This window comes from Somniosus microcephalus, chromosome 11 (genome assembly GCF_052327205.1).
Source record: "Somniosus microcephalus isolate GS21.2 chromosome 11, FLI_Smic_1.0, whole genome shotgun sequence".
NCBI lineage: Eukaryota > Metazoa > Chordata > Chondrichthyes > Squaliformes > Somniosidae > Somniosus > Somniosus microcephalus.
In genome coordinates, this window is record NC_140997.1 from 103,797,594 (window position 1) to 103,817,231 (window position 19,638).

The following is a 19,638-nucleotide window of genomic DNA, read 5'->3' on the forward strand; positions in this document are numbered from 1 at the left end:
CACACACAGAAAGTGGGAAAAATAAATCAATAGTCAGTAGTTCGGAATCAAGATGGCTGACACTCACCTCGGTTCAGAATGATAAGGCCCACCCACACACGCACCGATTGGTCAACCATCAGGTCACTGAAGTGTAGGATTGGTCAATGGTCCTGTCACTCAACTGTAGGATGGCCCGCCCGCACACGCAATGAACCCGCCCCCGTGACGCAGCGATTGGTCAACCGTCAGGTCACTGAAGTGTAGGATTGGTCAATGGTCCTGTCACTCAACTGTAGGATGGCCCGCCTGCACACACAATGAACCCGCCCCCGCTCGATGCAAATGAGCGGATAATGAGCGGAATTTTGAATGTTTTTTGGATACCATTGGCACAATTTTTGTCCGACCAAAAAGTAAATATGCCTACAAGAGTTCCCTAATGATGAGCTTTCTGTTGATATAACATATGTGTAGGTACGCTCTATAACTTTTGATTGTATAGCCGGACAGAGAGACAGGCAGACAGAGAGACAGACAGAGAGACAGACAGAGAGACATATCCTTTTATATATATAGATGTTCTTAAAACAAACATGGTAAAGTGATTTATTTCAGTAGAACAACTAATTTTTGCAGTCAGCTTCACAGCTGCGATTATCAAACTAAACTTGACACCGAGCCAGATAAGAAGATATTAGGGCAGGTGCCCAAAAGCTGGGTCAAAGAGTTAGGTTTTAAGGAGCGTCTTAAAGTAGTAGAGAGAGGTAACGAGGCGGAGAGGTTTAGTGAGGGAATTCCAGAGCTTAGGGCCCAGGCAGCTGAAGGCACGGCCACCAATGGTGGAGCGATGAAAATCGGGGCTGCTCAAGAGGGCAGAATTTGAGGAGCGCAGATATCTCGCAGGGTTGTAGGACTGGTGGAGGTTACAGAGATAGGGAGGGGCAAGGCCATGGATGGATTTGAAAACACGATGAGGATTTTAAATTTGAGGCGTTGTTGGACTGGGAGCCAATGTAGATCAGCGAGCACAGAGGTGATGAGTGAACGGGACTTGGTGCGAGTTAAGACACGGGCAGCAGATTTTTGGATGAGCTGAAGTTTATGGAGGGTGGAAAATGGGCGCATCAATACATATCCAGAACGTCTCCACAAGAACAGAGGTGAAACAAACACAATCTTCCACAATTTTCCGGTTGTGGTGATGATGAGGAATGGGAACACAGGGTTTTGATAATAAGGCCAATGGCAGCATCCTATCCACCTGTGATCAGCTGATGCTCCACGGTCCAGGGATTGAACCCGGGAACTTCCTGCTTGTAAAGTCCGCGCCTCAATAATACACGGACTTCAGGAGAACAGTTTAACAGGTACTTTACTGAACAAGAGGCAGCTTGAAACTGAAACTACAGAAGCCTGCTAGGGCCTTTTATACAGGGGTGGTCACTGCCGGTACTGCAGTCTAAGACCAGTTATTCTCTTAAAGGCACATACACAACAATTCCTCCCCTTTTAGATAAACAGTACATAACATTCATTTAACAACTAAATAATAACTAATTACAATTACAATTACAATTTTCTCAGTAATATATACATCAACTGAAATAGTCATTTATAAGTTCAGTCTTTGAGGAGGCTTCCTGATCCGGACTGGATAGCACCTTTCTCGAGTATCCTGTTCTGGCGGTGGAGTCAATTCTGGCTCATTGTCATTGGTTGGTTTGTCAGCTTCCAATACCCCTGCTTCTGAGGTAGACGCAATCTGTACTTCGGGCTCATTACCAGGTGCACATGCTTGTGGTACAGGTTTGGCTTGTTCCTGTGACTCTAGAATTTGGTCAGCATGGCGTCTCACGATGCTCTCTCCAACGTCCACTGTGTACATTAGTGGTCCCTGCTGTGTGCATATCGTGCCTGGCTGCCATTTTTCTGTTCGGTAGTCGCGGGCCAAGGCTGGTTGCCCTATCTTGAAGCTCCTGGTTGGCTTCTCATTTATGTGCTGGAACTGCTTATCCTCAACATCTCGTCTTATGTTTGGTTTGAGCAAATCCAAGCGACATCTTAGTCTCCGGTTAAAAAACAGTACGGCTGGAGTTTGGTTGGTTACTGCATGTGTTGCACCTTGTGTTGCAGTGGTATGTCGTCATTATACATTGCCTTTATGGCCTTTTTAAAGGTCTGAACAAACCTCTCAGCCAATCCATTTGTGGCTGGATGATATGGGGCAGATGTGTAATGTTTCACCCCATTATTCTTCAGGAACCTCCGGAAATCCTCAGACACAAACTGTGGGCCATTGTCGGAACAGATCTGTTCTGGCAACCCATTCCTGGCGAACATGGTTCTTAGGACTGCAATAGTTTTCTCCGTGGTGGTGGAGGACATTTTAATGACCTCTGGCCATTTCGAATGGGCGTCCACAGCAATTAGAAACATTGAGTCCATAAATGGACCAGCGAAATCAATGTGTACCCATTGCCATGGAGATGAGGGCCACTCCCATGGATGTAGCGGGGCCTGTGGTGGAGCGTTTTGGACCTTCTGGCATCCTGTGCATCTCTTGGTCATATCCTCGATTTCTTTATCGATTCCCGGCCACCACACAAATGCCCTGGCTAGGCTCTTCATTTTTACCCCTCCCAGATGACCCTCGTGAAGCTCATTGAGTACTCTATCTCTCAACTTGGGTGGAATTACCACTCGGGATCCACACATCAAGGTTCCCTGGCACACTGACAGCTGTTCCCTCCTTGGCAAGAATGCTGGCGACAGTGAGTCGCCATATGCTGGCCATCCCTTCACCGTCAAATCATAGACCCGAGAGAGTGTCGGGTCATTTCGGGTTTCCTTCTCAATACTTGCGTTTGTAACAGGCAAACATTCGACTATGGTCGCATGGAATATCTCCACAGGGTCCACTGCAGGTGCTCTTCCGCCGTAGGCAACGGTAGGCGCGACAGCCCATCAGCGTTTCCATGTTGTTTCGTACCTTTGTACTCTATGTCATACTGATGTGCCCCTAGAAAAAGTGACCATCTTTGCAGCCGTTGCACCGTCATCACCGGAACGCCCTTCTTTGGGTTAAAAATTGAGACCAGGGGTTGATGATCAGTCAGTAGGGTGAATTTCTGCCCGTGCAGGTAGTGATTGAACTTCTTCACCCCCCCCCACACCAGGCTGAGGGCCTCCCTGTCAATCTGGGCGTAGTTACGCTCGGCTGAGGTTAGCGAGCGCGATGCAAAGGCTATTGGCCTCTCTGAACCGTCACGGAGTTTGTGTGACAGCACCGCTCCAATGCCGTAAGGTGACGCATCACATGCCAACCGAATCGGTAGTGTTGGGTTGTAGTGGGCCAATACTTCTTTTGAAGTGATTTGGCATTTACATTCCTGAAAGGCACGCTTACACTCATCACTCCATTTCCATGTTACACCAGTTTGAAGGAGGGCGTTCAGTGGGTGCAGAATTGTAGATAAATTCGGCAAGAACTTATGGTAGTAGTTCACCAACCCGAGGAACGACCTCAGTTGCGACACATTTTCTGCTGCTGGAGCCTTGACTACAGCCTCAATCTTGTCCGGCGACTTATGCAACCCTTCCTCATCAATCATGTGGCCACAATACGAGAGTTGTCTCCTGAAGAACTCGCATTTGGGACGGTTGGCTCGTAGCCCATATTCCTGCAATCTCGTGTGCACCTGTTCCAGGTTGACAAGGTGTTCATTGTCATTTTCGCCCATAACCAGGGTGTCGTCGAAATAACACTGGGTCCCTGGGATCCCTTGCAGGACTTGTTCCATTGTCCTCTGCCACATAGCCGGGGCCGATGCTACCCCAAATACCAGTCGATTGTACTGGTAAATGCCTTTGTGAGTGTTTATCGTGAGGTATTTCCTAGATGCTTCTTCCACCTCCATTTGTAGATACGCTTGAGCCAGGTCAATCTTTGTAAAACGTTTCCCTCCAGATAGCGAGGCGAAAATATCTTCTATCCATCTTCTATCCGCGGAAGCGGATACTGTACTGTGTGCAGGACTGGGTTCACAGTCACCTTGAAGTCCCCACAGATGCGAACCTTCCTTGGCTCCCCAGGTGTGCTGCTCAATGCTTTCTTCATTACAGGAATGATGGGTGTGGCCCACTCGCTCCAGTCCACCTTAGACAGCACCCCCGAACGCTCCAGACTCTCCAGTTCAGCTTCCACAGCTGGGCGTATCGCATATGGCACCGGTCTGGCGTTGAAACATTTTGGGGTTGCGTTATCCTCAATCTTTATGGTTGCCTTTACTCCTTTTAGAGTCCCAAGTCCTTGTTGGAACACCTCTTCCGCGTCAGATAGAATTTGTGACAGACGTCCAGGTGCGATGTCATCATCTTTTTTGTCAGTCACAGTTAGTGCCAGAATGGAATGCCAATCCAATTGTAGTCTTCGGATCCATTCACGCCCCAATAATGGTGGTCCTCCATCTCGTAGTATATACATGTATAGTTTCTGTGTTTCCTTTCCGTTATATTCAACTGGCACCCTTATTTTTCCTCTGGGGTAGACCTTTTGCCCCGTGTATGTCTTCAATACAATGGACGTGTCCTTTAAGGGTATGTGTGAAAATAGCCGCTCATAGTCTCGTCGATTCATGACAGTTAGGGCTGATCCTGTGTCCAATTCCATCTTCACTGGGGACCCTGCTATCATGAGGTTCGGTGATCTTCTTTTGCGATCACGTTGTGTAACTTTAAACAACTTAGTCGCCTGCTCCCGGAGTCCTTATCACTCTTCTGATCTTCTGAACTACTATCTGTCAGTTTCTTTACTTTCCTTAGTAGTTCTTGTCGTGTTGGTCTTCTTTCCCGACCTGCAGACTCTTGCTATATGTCCCATTTTCCCGCATTGCCTGCATATTTTGTCTTTAACCCAGCAGTCCTTCTGCTCATGGGTTGTTCTGCCGCAGCGATAGCACTTTTCGGCTCCATACGCCATTTCGTTAGCGCTGTATTCTTGTGGTTTCTGTTGTATTTCCGCAGCTCCCCGTGCTGCTGCTTCGTAGGATACTGCCACGCTGAAAGCCTGTTCTAGCGTCAGGTCCTTTTTTGAAAATAGTCGTTTCTGGGTTCCTTCACTCTGGAGCCCGCAGACAAACTTATCCCGTAAGGTGTCTGCCAGTCCTGCTCCGAACTGGCAGTGCTTCGATAACTTGCGTAGTTCCGTAAGATAGTCAGCATTGCTCTCATCTTTGTGTTGGTTTCTTTTATGGAACTTGAATCTTTCTGCTATCAGCAGTGGTGTAGGGCTTAGATGTTCCTGTAAGATATGAACAATCTCCTCAAAACTTTTCTCCATTGGTTTAGCTGGGGTAATTAAATTCCGCAATAGGCCGTACGTACTCGCACCCATCAGATTTAATAATACCGATGCTCTCTTTCCATCAGCCACCTCATTTGCCTTGCAGTACACTTCAATTCTTTTCATATACGTGGTCCAGTCTTCTACCTCGTTGTCGAAAGCAGAGATACTGCCACTTTTCGGCATCTTGGGCGATTTAAAATGGCGCCTCCCACGCTTTTGCTTCTTCCCCAATGGAATAAAATGGCGCCTCCCGCGCTTTTGCTTCTTCCCCAGCGGGATAAAATGGCGCCTCCCGCGCTTTTGCTTCTTCCCCTTACTGCCACGCTGCTCCTAGCATTCTACGGGGTAATGGCGGCGACCCGCAGCTTTGGCGCGTCTCGCTTTCCTTCCCCCCCGTTTAGTTTCTCTCCGCTGTCCTGTTCTCGAGCACCGACCGCGCCCTGTGCGCTCCACCCTCTCTCTCTCGTTTTCTTTTCCCGGCGATGCTGCGTGGCCCGATTTGTAGAGCCGCTCGATCGAGCTTGAGCCCGCCGCAGTCCGGAAGGGTCAGCGCACTACCTGCTACCAGCACGATTCGCTGGAACCACAGTCTCTCCCGCAATTCTCCAAACACCGATGGATTCTTTGGGCGGTTGCCCTCGGTCGACGCCCGTTGCTCAGACTACGACCTTCCAGGACCTTCCTTTCAGGCGAGATCCCCGTGAGATGATGTCACACTGCAGGTGAGTTCGAACTTACTCATCGCCACTGTAAAGTCCGCGCCACAATAATACACGGACTTCGGGAGAACAGTTTAACAGGTACTTTACTGAACAAGAGGCAGCTTGAAACTGAAACTACAGAAGCCTGCTAGGGCCTTTTATACAGGGGTGGTCACTGCCGGTACTGCAGTCTAAGACCAGTTATTCCCTTAAAGGTACATACACAACACTGCTCTGTATGGCTCAGTTCCCTGCTGGTCACTGCCTTTATCGGGGTGGGGGGGAGGTGGGGGGAGCTGCAATGATGTATATGAAATTAAATGGGAAACCTTTGGAAGGGAATCCCCTTGTACATCTGTAAACCCAACGCTCAGGAAATCACTTTTCAAATTAAAAAAATATAAGATTGCAAACGTACTTTTGAAATCTGCAAGGACAAAGGGAGGGTACAAGTCTGAGGGTGAGGTATTAAGTCTTGAATGCACCGTACTTACAGTTTGTAGCATGGCAATTATTTCACATGTCCAAAAATCAATTGGAGCCTCTTTAATGGGAACACATCCTTGATGAGCTAAACATTCTCTTTATCCAATTACTCCCGGTAGAAAGGAATGTTTAGAGAATGTATAAAGAAAGACTTGCATTTCTATAGCTCCTTTCCTCAGGACGTCCCAAAGTGCTTTACAACCAATGAAGTACTTTTGAAGTGTAGTCGCTGTTGTAATGTAGGAAATGCAGCAGCCAATTTGCGCACAGCAAGCTCCCACAAACAGCAATGACCAGATCATGACCAGATCATCTGTTTTAGCATGTTGGTTACGGGATGAATATTGGCCAGCACACTGGGGATAACTCCCCCGCTCTTCTACAAAATAGTGCTGTGGGATCTTTTACATCCACCGGAGAGGGCAGACGGGGCCTCGGTTTAACATCTCATCCGAAAGACAGATAGAGAATAAGTTAACACCTGTTGAAATGCTCCCTTTTGTTGATGCTATGCAACCACAATAGTTAAGAGAAACATTTTACTTATTAACTGCATTACTCACTGGCAATCTGTAAACGTTGGTCTGTAATAAAATGCCGGCAACTTTGACTCATATTTTGCCTTGATGGTGCTGTTCCCATTAGAGGCCATAAACTGCGAGAGAAAACACAGCAGATTTTTGAATCAATTGATGATTTTCATTCAGTATATATGAGTTCTGAAGATGGCATGAATTATTGATTTCCCCATGCCATGATCAATTATCTTACAGTGAAGAAAGCTGGTGAGCAAGACTTCATAGAAAGTTACAGCACGGAAGGGTACAAGGGTATTTGACAATTAGGAAGGACAGACAGGAAGGAAAGGGAGGTGGGGTTGCTATGTTAATCAAGGATGGAATCACTGCAATAGTCAGAAATGATATTGGGTCAAAGGATCAGGATAGTGAAACAGTTTGGGTGGAGATAAGGAATAATAAGGGGAAAAAGTCACTAGTGGGTGTAGTCTATAGGCCTCCTAACAGTTGCAACTCTGTTGGTCAGTGTATAAATCAGGAAATAGTTGGGGCTTGTAATAAGGGAACAGCTATAATCATGGGGGATTTTAACTTTCATATTGACTGGACTAATCAAATTGGGCATGGCAGCCTTGAGGAAGAGTTCATAGAGTGTATTAGGGATGGGTTCCTTGAGCAGTATGTAACTGAACCAACCAGGGGGCAGGCAAGCTTAGATCTGGTCCTGTGTAATGAGACAGGATTAATAAAAAATGTCCTAGTAAAGGATCCCCTTGGAATGAGTGACCATAATATGGTTGAATTCCAAATTCAGTTTGAGGGTGAGAGAGTTGGATCTCAAACCAGCGTACTGAGCTTAAATAAAGGAGACTATGAAGGTATGGGAGTAGAATTGACTAAAGTGGACTGGGAAAACAGATTAAAGTGTAAGACGGTACAAGAGCAGTGGTCTACATTCAAGGAGGTATTTCACATCTTTCAAGACAAATATATTCCACTGAGGAAAAAGGGGAGTATAAGAAAAGACAGCCATCCGTGGCTTAGTAAAGTGATAAAGGATAGTATCCGACTGAAAACAAGGGCATATAAAGTAGCCAAATCTAGTGGGAGGATAGAAGATTGGGAAGCATTTAAAAGCCAGCAAACAATAACTAAAAGATTAATTAAGAAAGGGAAGATAGATTATGAAAGTAAACTAGCAAAAAATATAAAAACAGATAGCAAGAGTTTCTACAGCTATATAAAAAGAAAAAGGGTAGCTAAAGTGAACGTTGGTCCCTTAGAGGATGGGACAGGGAAACTAGTGGTGGGGAACATGGAGATGGCAAAGACGCTGAACAAATACTTTGTATCAGTCTTTACAGTAGAGGACACTAAAAATATCCCAACACTGGACAAACAGGGGGCAATGGGGGGGGGGGAGGAGCTAAACACAATTAAAATCACTAAGGAGATGGTACTCGGTAAAATAATGGGACTTAAGGCGGATAAATCCCCCGGACCTGATGGCCTACATCCTAGGGTCTTGAGAGAAGTGGCGGTAGGGATTGTGAATGCATTGGTGATTATTTTCCAAAACTCCCTGGACTCAGGAAAGGTCCCGGCAGATTGGAAAACTGCTAATGTAACACCCTTATTTAAGAAGGGAAGTAGACAAAAAGCCGGAAACTGTAGACCAGTTAGCCTAACATCTGTGGTTGGCAAAATGTTGGAGTCCATTATTAAGGAAACAGTAACAGAGCATTTGGATAAACATAATTTAATAGGACAGAGTCAGCATAGTTTTATGAAGGGGAAGTCATGTTTGACAAATTTGCTCCAATTCTTTGAGGACGTAACATACAGGGTGAATAAAGGGGAACCAGTGGATGTCGTGTATTTGGACTTCCAAAAGGCATTTGACAAGGTTCCACACAAAAGATTACTGATCAAGATAAAATATCGCGGGATTGGGGGTAATATACTGGCATGGGTGGAAGATTGGCTATCTAACAGAGAAGAAAGAGTTGGGAGAAATGGTTTGTTCTCGGGCTGGCAATCAGTAACCAGTGGTGTTCCGCAGGGGTCAGTGCTGGGACCCCTACTCTTTACAATCTATATTAACGATTTGGAGGAAGGGACCGAGTGCAACGTATCCAAATTTGCCGATGATACAAAGATGGGAGGGAAAGCAGTGAGTGAGGAGGACATAAAAAACCTGCAAAAGGACATAGACAGGTTAAGTGAGTGGGCAGAGATTTAGCAGATGCAGTATAATCACAGAATCACAGAAACCCCACAGTGCAGATAGAGGCCATTTCGGCCCATCGAGCCTGCACCGACACATATCCCACCCGATCCCCGTAACCCCTACACCAACACATATCCCACCCTATCCTGTAACCCCACGTATTTAATCCCCCTAACACTAAGGGTCAATTTATCATAGCCAATCAACCTAACCTGCACATCTTTGGACTGTGGGAGGAAACCGGAGCACCCGGAGGAAACCCACGCAAACACGGGGAGAATGTGCAAACTCCACACAGACAGTCGCCCGAGGCCGGATTCGAACCCGGGTCCCTGGCGCTGTGAGGCAACAGTGCTAACCACTATGCCACCGTGTTGGAAAGTGTGAGGTTATGCACTTTGGCAGAAAAAATCAAAGAGCAAGTTATTATCTAAATGGAGAGAAACTGCAAAGTGCTACAGTACAAAGGGATCTGGGGGTCCTGGTGCATGAAACACAAAAAGTTAGTATGCAGGTGCAGCAGGTGATCAGGAAGGCCAATGGAATCTTGGCTTTTATTGCAAGGGGGATGGAGTATAAAAACAGGGAAGTCTTGCTGCAGTTATACAGGGTATTGGTGAGGCCACACCTGGAATACTGCGTGCAGTTTTGGTTTCCATATTTAAGAAAAGATATACTTGCTCTCGAGGCAGTTCAGAGAAGGTTCACTCGGTTGATTCCGGAGATGAGGGGGTTGACGTATGAGGAAAGGTTGAGTAGGTTGGGACTCTACTCATTGGAGTTCAGAAGAATGAGAGGCGATCTTATCGAAACATATAAGATTGTGAGGGGGCTTGATCGGGTGGATGCGGTGAGGATGTTTCCACTGATGGGTGAGACTAGAACTAGGGGGCATAATCTTAGAATAAGGGGCTGCCCTTTCAAAACTGAGATGAGGAGAAACTTCTTCACTCAGAGGGTAGTAAATCTATGGAATTTGCTACCCCAGAGAGCTGTGGAAGCTGCAACATTAAATAAATTTAAAATGGAGATAGACAGTTTCCTAGCAGATAAGGGAATTAGGGGTTACGGGGAGAGGGCAGGGAAGTGGACGTGAGTCTAGATTTGGATCAGCCATGATCCTATTGAATGGCGGAGCAGGCCCGAGGGGCCGTATGGCCTACTCCTGCTCCTACTTCTTATGTTCTTATGTTCTTAAGGAGGTCACTTCGGCCCATCGTGTCCGCGCCGTGCTGCACAGGGCGCTTTGACTAGGTCAGTGGGCGATCTGTATCAGGAAGGATGGCCAACTCTGGTTGGACGGATTCCTGGAGGCATCATCACATGACCTCTCACCTCCAACTACCCCGCCCCCACGCTCCTGCCATTGGTCGCCCGTCACATCCGTCCTCGTGGAACCCGCCTTCCCACGGCCAATTGGAATGCGAACAGACTCTTCATCAACCGATTGGATGATTCTGGACTGTCAGTCAAACAGAGGGTTTTTCCCATCGCCTAGATTTTTATGACCAATAGACAAAAATGTTCAAAGAAATGTTTTAAAAAACCATAATATTTTGTTGCCTTTCTCCCGGGTGTTGCTCCCAGCAGTGTCTTGGAGATTAATCTTCAATTCCTGGACACTCCAGGCCAATCCGGGAGGGTTGGCAACCCCTGATATTAGTGGGTTGGTGTCTGGCTTACTTTACAGGATGTGACATCCAGAGACACACAAATGAGGTTCAAATCCGTATCTTAAATCCTTATATTATTTTTAGACCTCCCTGTAATAAGTGGAGATCTTTGATCAATGTTAATGTCTCACTTACGATTTATTTCCTCTTTCTGTGCATTTCACACAGGCTTGAGTGTCAGAATACACTGCTGATTTATTGCTAAGACTGTAGTTGCCTTGCCGTACTGGGTGTATGGTATAAAGAACGGATTGACGGACACTACTGTTACATGGGATGATGTGGGTCACACATAGGGGAGTGAAATTGGACTGCGTCAGTAGTGTGGAACGGCTAAAATGTAGTTAAGGACTTTTTCCGTCGTTTGTGGGATGTTTGTTAAGCTGCAATACGTGTTTCTTCCCAAAACGTGATATACCGATGTTTATTTCAAGCAATAAGAATCAATTGCATTGAAAAGAGAGAAATGAAGGGGTTGAATTTCTGCAGGGGTTTTCCGACCCACTGGGACATTGGGGGCAATTCTAACCTCACCCTTCCCGGGGGAGGCTGAGGGGATCGGGGGCAGCATGGGTTTCACAGCCCGGCCAATTTTACTTTCCATTGAAGTCAACAGAGAGCAACATCGGGTGGGGCGTAAAACCGGCGTTCCACCCGATCTGGTGGGATTCCCGCCGGGAGAGTTAGGTTAATATGGCCGCCTTGGAGCGGGATGCATTGTCCTGAACCAACAATCTAATCTCCCCACCCGCTGAACGTCCATTCTCAGTTAGACAGAATGTTTGCTGCATTTTCACTCAAACAGACGTACCTTAACTTCAGCATCCTCCCAGGCATCTAACCGAACGGATTTCACTTTGCTAACTTGAGAGATATTTCGGTGAATTCCTGAACAATTTAAACAGATAAAAACTCCAAGGGTGTAAGACGCCCAGTCGCGATCTGAAAAATAACAGAACAAAGTTTCCATTACGTTTGGGCTAATATATCAACGGGAGCCAAGGTGCTTTCTCCTTTCCTTTCAATCAATATTCTTTCATTTCCTTAAGGCACTGGGATACAGGCACCAGATCCTCAAACAATAATTTAGGAACTTAGGAACAGGAGGAGGTCATTCAGCCCCAAGCCTATTCCGCCATTCAGTTAGATCATGGCCCATCTGTATCTCAACTCTATCTACCCACCTCGGTTCCATATCCCTGACTACCTTTAATCCAGCAAGGATCGAACAATCTCAGTTTTGAAATTGTCAACTGACCTCAACCTCTTTTTGAGGGAAGAGAGTTGCGGATTTCCGTTACCCCTTGTGTGAAAATACCATGTTTAGTGAGGGAGCCTGGTGAACGAGTGTTGGAAGGCTATACCAGCATTGGGACATCACAGCTACCCCTGATCCTGTGCTTGCCCACACACGCACATCTATCCTTACACAGTGGTACTGAGGCCAGTGGTGGAATTCCTATCACTGCCTCACTGAGATCAGCTAACCGAGGGTCATCTTGGCTGAGTGGGTAGCACTCTGGTCTCATGGCTTCCTGAGCCCTGCCAGTGATTGGACACGCAATCTGGGCATGAAACATCAGTGCAGTGCTGGGGGAGTGCTGCATTGTCACAGGTACCATTTTCTCCTTAGTTCAGGGACCTGTTTACTTTTGCCCTACCACATAGCAGAGATCAAACAACTCCAAACAGATCAGGAAATGAGCCTGCAGAGCAAGGATTCTACACTTCAAACATTAACCTGCATTTAAAAACAGAGAATGCTAGAAATACTCAGCAGGTCAGGCAGCATCTGTGGAGAGAGGAACAGAGTCAATGTTTCAGCTCGATGAACCTTTGTCAGAACTGGAAAAAGCTAGAGATGGAACAGGTTTTAAGCAGGGAAAGGGGAGAGGGAAGGAAAGAACAGAAGGGAAGGTCTGTGATAGGATGGAAGGCAGGAGTGATTAAGAGACATGGTACATTAAGGAGATGGTAACGGGACAAGTTAAGACAAGTTAAGAAACAAAAGATGGCTCTAGAGGAATCACAGAATCACAGAAACCGCACAGTGCAGATAGAGGCCATTTCGGCCCATCGAGCCTGCACCGACACATATCCCACCCGATCCCCGTAACCCCACGTATTTAATCCCCCTAACACTAAGGGTCAATTTATCATAGCCAATCAACCTAACCCGCACATCTTTGGTGTAAATGACAATGGCAGAGCTGGTGGAATCTCCACAGGGAGTAAATTTTCCCTCGGGCCTCTTCCACTCCTCCATCGTAACTGCAGTAGAGGTTCACTGCCAAGGTTCGTGCTTGCCAGTGCCAGCCGGGGCTCAGTGGCTAGCACTCTCGCCTCTGAATCAGAAGGTTGTGGGTTCAAGTCTCTCTCCAGGGACTTGAACACAAAAATCCAGGCTGACACTCCAGTGCAGTACTGAGGGAGTGCTGCACTGTCAGAGGTGCCGTTTTTCAGATGAGACGTTAAACCAAGGCCCTGTCTGCCCCCTCAGGTGGACATAAAAGATCCCACGGCACTATTTCAAAGAAGAGCAGGGGAGTTCTCCCTGGAGTCATGGCCAATCAGCATCATCACTAAAACAGATTATCTGGTCATTATCACATTGCTGTTTGTGGGAGCTTGCTGTGCGTACATTGGCTGCCACATTACCTACATTACAACAACGACTACACTTCAAAATTAACTGTAAAGCGCTTTGGGACGTCCTGAGGTCGTGAAAGGTGCTTTATAAATGCAAGTCTTTTGTTCTCTCTTTGAATAATGACCATATGGGTGAGGCACTAGAAGAGGACCAATATGTGTGGATCTGTACCTTGGCAGGAGTACCTTAAGCAGAGGAGAAAATTGATTGTTGGGGGTGAGGGAGAGCAAGAAAGTCGAGGATTGAAGATATTCAGTAGTTGTGCAGACAGCAGTCTGACCTGTCCAAATTCCCAAGATATGCAAGTATGTATAAATATCACTCTCCTCTGCAGACCGAATTCACCCTTCAGCGTTACCTGTTTTACAATGGGCATTTGTCAGTCTAAAGAGGCCCTTCCTGCTGACTGTGAATAGCTTTCCCCCCGATATTGATACTTACCGGTACTGTGCATTACTTCAGTGTCTGTAATACAGCTCTCTGCTTCTTAAAAATTCATCAGCTGCCCAGTGAATAATCTTAGTCACAGTTCCAAGATATTTCCCCAGTGTAATTTACACTGCCGACATGCTACTACTCCTCGCACTCTATTGGTGAGTAATTCAGTGTGGTTGTAATGGAGTTCTAGACGTCTAATTAATGTAATCATATTTTGTATAATAATTTATAAGGTAGATTAATAATTTATACAATAAATTCTGGGCTAGTTTAATAATCTGCATAATAAATGATAGGGTATATTAATAAATTGTATGATAAATAACAGGATAGATGAATAAATTGCTTGATAAATGATACGGTAGATTTTCCTATTATTGTGCTGGGGTCAGCACAGAGAGGACAATCGGATGGGCTCCATTATGGGTGTGTGATCCGGACCACCCGAGGTCTCTCCATATGCTGCGTCCAAGTGATTGTTTATGCCAAGCGCAGTAATGGGATTGATGTACCGTGTTGCTTTGCTGAAGATTATTTCTGCACAATGTTGACCCACACACTCAATTCTACCACTGTCTGAGCAAAGTGCACATCTCTCTTTTAAAAACATTTCATGGCAAATTAAAATGTAAAATAGATTCATAATGCTAAGTTTTGTAAGCAGGGCTTGCCGATAACCAGCAGGAATCTGTTCACAGTGTGACGGGTTAGTTATTTCAAATCCATGGGAACCTATAAGATGAAAATCTCTTTTCCCCGCTGGCTGGAAGGACCCTAGGGGAGATCAGTTGGCCAGCTGCAAGCCTCTTCATAGTAGTTGCAAACAAGTTCATTCCACAAGACGGCTCATCATTTCTCGCTGAATTGGTAGTCTGACTCAGAGACCAGGCCACAAAGGATGACTCATGAGACTGGGGGATAATATTCATATTAGTGCAGTATGGGGTGGTTTTCATTGGATTGAAATTTTTAAAAAACGAAGCCCTGAAATGACACAGTGGGATATGAACACACAGACACTTAATGCACTTGTCTACTATTTCCCCCCCTGATATTTCAGCAGAGGCATTAACCAATTTAACATAAATGAGTTGACACCAGTGTTAAAAACAGCAGAGAGAATTTCTGGTGAATGTGTTGAAGCATTTGTACACTGGTACCCCATGGTTTAATATCAAGGCCTGCGAAGATAACAGGGGCTGAGTGATGCCAATTCCAGCATAGTCCAGTCCCACTGTTTCATTTGCATATAGCTCATCATACACCAGCAAGTAAGTTGGATAAAGTCAGAGACCCTTTGTTAATGAAAATCCATCATTTTCTTTGTAAATTTCTTGTGGCATCATTCAATAGATGAAACATCTGGAGAAGTACAGTGCAGCTGTAAACTGAAAGATGCACTGAGATCATATCCTTTAATTAGATTGTTCTGAATTACCGAGTCACAAAATAGATGGACTGAATAACTCAGCCAGTGATAACTCCATTAACACTACATTCAAAATACTTGGGATTTTGTGTTAATTTGGGACCTTGTGGAGGGAAGCTCTGGTTATACAGTAATGTCACTCCCTGATTACTGCTGAAAGCAAACTGGTCACTTCAATAGCTAGGCATTTCTAGCACTAGTGCTGCACCACAATCTCCAGAAAAGGGTTTCACATGGTGCCAATGATTAGATATTGCTGAACTTTTTATTTTGACCACTTGTTCATCACTTTAGTAGTGTTAACTCAGTGGGTAGCACTCTCGCCTCTGAATCAGAAGGTCGTGAGTTCAAGTCCCATTGCAGCGACGTGAGCACAGACTCTAGGCTGACACTCCAGTGCCAGTGCTGAGGGAGTGCTGCACTGTCAGAGGTGCCGTCTTTTGGATGAGACGTTAAACCGAGGCCGCACCTGCTCTCACAGGTAGGCATAAAAGATCCCAAGGCACTATTCGAAGAAGAGCAGGGGCGTTCTTCCTGTGTCCTGGCCAATATTTATCCCTCAAACAACATCACTAAAACAGATTATCTGGTCATTAGCGCATTGCTGTTTGTGGGAGCTTGCTGTGCGCAAATTGCCTGCCACGTTTCCTACATTATAACAATGACCACACTTCAAAAAGTACTTCATTGGCTGTAAAGTGCTTTGGGACATCCCTGAGGTTGTGAAAGGTGCTATATAAATGCAAGTCTATCGTTCTTCTTTCATTTAATTGAGGGAGAAGAAAAGCAGAGAGTAATTCGAGCCAGGGAAACAATGGAGACACAAGACACAGGAAGAAACCATGGGTGAGAAACGCAAAGCAACACACAGCAGGATTCGAGACTTGGGCAAGAAAAGCAACACAATTAGAAGAGGAGAGATTTTGGGAAGTCCCGTATACAGGCAAGTTTGCGAGGTAGAATCCGATAATAGTTTCAAATGTTTTTTCCTGATTCTAAAATGATTAAAAAACAAGGAAGGTCAATGATGCGCCATCAATTACTCAAAAGACTGAGGTTAAGCGAGTAACAACCAGGCTTTTATTAACTAAAGAATGAAGGTCTAGTCTCGAGTGGTTGACCCATCCAGAATACTAAGGGACTGGGAGGTAGTCACTTATATACCTGGAATAGTGGGAGGAGTCAGCCGAGGCATGTCCAGACCTGTACTTAGTGGAATACACATACACATACAGACAGGTATAACAGTGGTTTACCACAGTCAACATCCATCCTTTGTATAGTTTATTAATGACACCATGTTTACATAGGATTACATAGAATTACATAGGATATACGGCAAAGGATTAGGCCATTCGGCCCAACCAGTCCATGCCGGCGTTTATACTCCACTCGAGCCTCCTCCCATCTTTCCTCATCCAAATCTACCAGCATAACCCTCTATTCCCTTCTCCCTTATATGCCTATCTAACCGCCCCTTAAATGCTTCAACCACTCCCTGTGGTAGCAAGTTCCACATTCTCACCACTCTCTGGGTAAAGAAGTTTCTTCTGAATTCCCTATTGGATTTCTTGGTGACTATCTTATATTGATGGCCTCTAGTTATACTCTTCCCCACAAGTGGAAACACTCTCTCTGTATCTACTCTATCAAAACCTTTCATAATTTTAAAGACCTCTATTAGGTCACCCCTCAGCCTTCTCTTTTCAAGAGAAAAGAGACCCAGCCTGTTCATCCTTTCTCGATAGGTATACCCTCACATTTCTGGTATCATCCTTGTAAATCTTCTTTGCACCCTCTCCCTTTTATAATATGGCAACCAGAATTGTACGCAGTACTCCAAGTGTGGTCTAACTAAGGTTCGATACAAGTTTAGCATAACTTCGCTACTTTTCAATTCTATCCCTCTAGAAATAAACCCTAGTGCTTGGTTTGCTTTTTTTATGGCCTTGTTAACCTGTGTCGATACTTTTAGTGATTTGTGTACTGGTACTCCTAGACTCCATTTAGGTTCTTATTTTCCAAATAATATGTGACCTCCCTATTTTTCTTACCAAAATGTAATACCTCACATTTATCCGTGTTGAATTTCATTTGCCAATGATATGCCCATTCTGCAAGTTTATTAATGTCTTCTTGTAATTTGTTGCAGTCCTCCTCAGTATTGGCTAACCCTTCCAATTTGGTGTCGTCCACAAATTTAGAAATTGTGTTTCCGATTCCGAAGTCTAAATTGTTGATATAAATTGTGAACAACAGTGGTCCCAGCACTGATCCTTGTGGAACACCACTACCCACCTTCTGCCGCTGTGAATAGTTACCCTTTACCCCTACTCTCTGCTTTCTGTCTTGAAGCCAGCTAGCTGCCCATTCTGCTACTTGTCCCCTGACTCTGCATTCCCTGACCTTATTCATTAGTCTATTATGTGGTACCTTATTGAAGGTCTTTTGAAAATCTAGATAAATTACATCTACTGCATTACCCTTGTCTACTCTCTCTGTTACCTCTACAAAAACTTCAATGAGGTTGGTCAAGCAAGACTTTCCCTTTTGAAATCCATGCTGATTATTTATTATATTTTTGGTTTCTAGATGTTCTTCTATTTTCTCCTTCAGTAGGGATTCCATTATATTTCCTACCACCGATGTTAAGCTGACTAGCCAATAGTTCCGTGGACATGTTCTATCTCCCTTCTTAAATACAGGTATTATGTTAGCTATCTGCCAGTCCTCTGGCACTACACCTTTTTCTAACTAATTACTAAATATGTGTAGTAATGCCTCTGCTGTCTCTTCCCTAGATTCTTTTAAAATACGCGGATGTAATCCGTCCGGACCAAGGGTTTTATCCTCTTTGAGTTTCATTAGTTTATTTAGTATATCTCCTCGTTTTATTTTAAATGCAGTTAACTCATTACTAATCTCATCATCTGATGTCAACTCCACCTGTTCTATCTCCCTGGTAAATACTGAAGCAAAGTAATGATTTAATATCTCTACCATCTCTCTATCACTGCCTGTGGTATTATCCTGTCCATCCATTAGAGGCCCTATTCCCATCCTAACCTTCCTTTTTTATTTATGGGCCTGTAAAATATTTTACATTTTTGTTTCATGTTCCTTGATAATTTAATTTCATAGTTCCTCTTTGCCTTCCTAATTGTTTTTTTGACTTCTCTCCTAACCTCTTCGTATTCTCCCTTATCATGCTCTCCACTGCTGTCCATGTATGCCTCTTTCCTTACTCTCAATTTTTCCCTTATGGCTTTATTCATCCACGGTGTCTCATTAGTGTTTAGCTTGTTCTTGTTTATTAGCGGAATATATTTTTCCTGGACTCTATTGAACACAGTTTTAAATGTTTCCCATTGCTGTTCTACGTTATTGTTTGCCAATATTGTTGTCCATTTTATTTTCCCAAGTTCTATTCTCAGCCCCTCAAAATTAGCTTTTCTCCAATCTGGTCTTTGTCATACTTGTGTCTTATATTATTAAGTCCAAGTTTGACAGGATGGAGTTCCCTTCATTGCTGTAAGTTATTTAACATTGACGTAAGTTTTATTAAATTGTACTTAACACTGTGACACAATGGATCGAAAGGGTTTATCTTAATAAGAAAATGTACTCGAGGGAAATGACAAGCCTCTTTGATGCACAATCCTCTTAACCCAATGGTTTTTGAGGACTTGCCAAGCATTTCTGATGCGTACAATTACATTTTCTACTGGAGAAGCCAGACATGTACATTGCAAGGGAACAAGTGTGTAGCAGAAGCATTGTGCAAGACATGGACTAATAGAGAACTCACAAAATAATCTGTGCTACGTTGATTAATCCAGTTTTAATGAGGTGCGCGTCAAATTTTAGAACAGGCCGATGGCGTGAAGGAAAGCTGCACCAGAACAAAGTAAAAAATAAATCACTCCCGGGATGTGGGTGTCATTTATCGCCCATCCCTAGATGCCCTTAGAAGGTGGTGGTGAGCCGCCTTCTTGAACCGCTGCAGTCTGTGTGGTGACAGTCTTGTTATTCTTTGTACGCGGTTTGAGAGAACTTCGTGGCTTGCTCGGCGGTGGGGGGGGGGCAGTTAAGAGTCAGCTATGTTGGTGTGGGACTGGAGTCATATACATGCTGGATTGGGTAAGGCCGGCAGGTTTCCTGCCTGAACAAGGATATTAGTGAACTGG

General features: G+C 44.9%; 1 protein-coding gene and 1 long non-coding RNA gene across 6 annotated transcripts in view; one reads left to right on the forward strand and one right to left on the reverse strand.

Moving 5' to 3' along the window:
• Positions 1–11,900, reverse strand: part of LOC147110811 (uncharacterized) — a 30,035-nt gene extending 18,135 nt beyond the window's left edge. Inside the window, exons 1-2 of the long non-coding RNA XR_015080107.1 lie at positions 11,746–11,900; positions 7,077–7,168 (exon numbers count right to left, since the gene is read on the reverse strand). This is a non-coding gene — a long non-coding RNA (uncharacterized LOC147110811). The remainder of the gene's footprint in view (positions 1–7,076; positions 7,169–11,745) is intronic.
• dnaaf5 (dynein axonemal assembly factor 5) overlaps positions 1–19,638 on the forward strand; it is a 279,409-nt gene that overhangs the window by 152,964 nt on the left and 106,807 nt on the right. The window lies entirely within an intron of this gene.